Genomic DNA, 1,586 nt, shown 5'->3' with positions numbered 1-1,586 from the left:
TCAGGTGTACAATTCAACAGTAAGGCATGTATATACTGCATTATGTGTTCACCACCCATAGTTACATTTCTTTCTGTCACCATATATTAGACCCCTTTTACCCTATCTACCACCCTCCTTCCCCCTCTCCCTCCAGTCTCTGGTAACCACTAGTCTATTGTCCACGTCCACGAGTCTCTGTTTGTCCTGATTGTTTGTTTCTTTTAGGTTTATCCCACATATTAGTGATATCATGTGGTTTTCAACTTTTTCTGTCCACCTTATTTCACTTACCATGATTATCTCAAGTTCCATCCATGTTGTTGCAATTGACAGTGTTTCATCTCTTCTCATGGCAGAATAATATTTCATTGTATATATGTACCACAGCTTCTTCATCCAATCATCTATCATAAGACGTTTCGGTTGCTTCCATGTCCTGGCCACAGTGATAATGCTGCTATGAACATCGGTGTGAATGTATATTTTTGGATATGAGTTTCCAAGACTTTGGAATAAATACCCAGTAGAGGGATTTGCTGGATCATATGGTAGATCAATTCTTAGTGTTTTGAGGAAGCTCTATACTGTTTTCCATAGTGGCTGTACCAATTTACAGTCCCACCAGCAGTGTATGAGGGTTCTTTTTTCTCTGCATACTCTCTAACACTTATTATTATTGTCCTGTTGATAAAAGCTATTCTAACAGGAGTGAGTTGGTATCTCATTGTGGTTTTGATTTACATTTCCTAATAGCTAGTGATGTTGAGCATCTTTTCATGTTTGTTGGCCAGTTATATGTCTTCTTGGGAGAAGTGCCTATTCAGGTCTTCTGCCCATTTTTTAATTGGATTGTTTGGTTTTTTTGTTGTTATGGAGTTGTATTTTCCCATTCAGTAGGTTGTCTTTTCTTTTTATTGATGGTTTTCTTTTGCTGTGATGCAGCTTTTTAGTTTGATGTAGTCCCATTTGTTTATTTTTGCTTTTATTTCCCTTGCCTTCGAGGTCAAATTCATAAAATCCTCTTTAAGACCAAGGTCCCTGAGTTTAGTTCCTATGTTTTCTTCTATGCATTTTATTGTTTCAGGTCTTATATTCAGGTCCTTAATCTATTTTGAGTTAATTTTGGAGTGTGGTAATAGACAACAGTCTCATTCTTTTGCAAGTGACTTTCCAGTTTTCCCAGCACCATATTGAAGAGATTTTCCTTTATCCACTGTACATTTTTGGCTCCTTGGTTGAAAATTATTTGCCTATGTAAGCAGGGATTTACTTCTGGACTCTTGATTCTATACCACTGGTCTGTGTGTCTGTTTTTCTGCCAGTACCGTGCCGTTTTGAGTATTGTCACTTTGTAGTATAGTTTGAAGTTGGGCAGAGTGATTCCTTCAGCCTCGTTTTATTTTTTCTCAGAATGGCTTTGGCGATTTGGGGTCCTTGGTGCTTCCATACAAATCTGATGATTTTTTGTTCTATTTCTTTTTAAAGTGCTGATGGGACTTTGATGGGGGATTGCATTAAATCTGTATGATGTTTAGGTAATAAGGTCATTTTAACTATGTTGATTCTTCCAACCCAAGAACATGGAATATCTTTCCATTTTTCTA

Source organism: Pteropus alecto, unplaced genomic scaffold (assembly GCF_000325575.1).
Source record: "Pteropus alecto unplaced genomic scaffold, ASM32557v1 scaffold106, whole genome shotgun sequence".
In the NCBI taxonomy this organism is placed as follows: domain Eukaryota; kingdom Metazoa; phylum Chordata; class Mammalia; order Chiroptera; family Pteropodidae; genus Pteropus; species Pteropus alecto.
The sequence above is the reverse complement of the archived record's forward strand: the minus strand, read 5'-3'. Positions refer to the sequence as shown.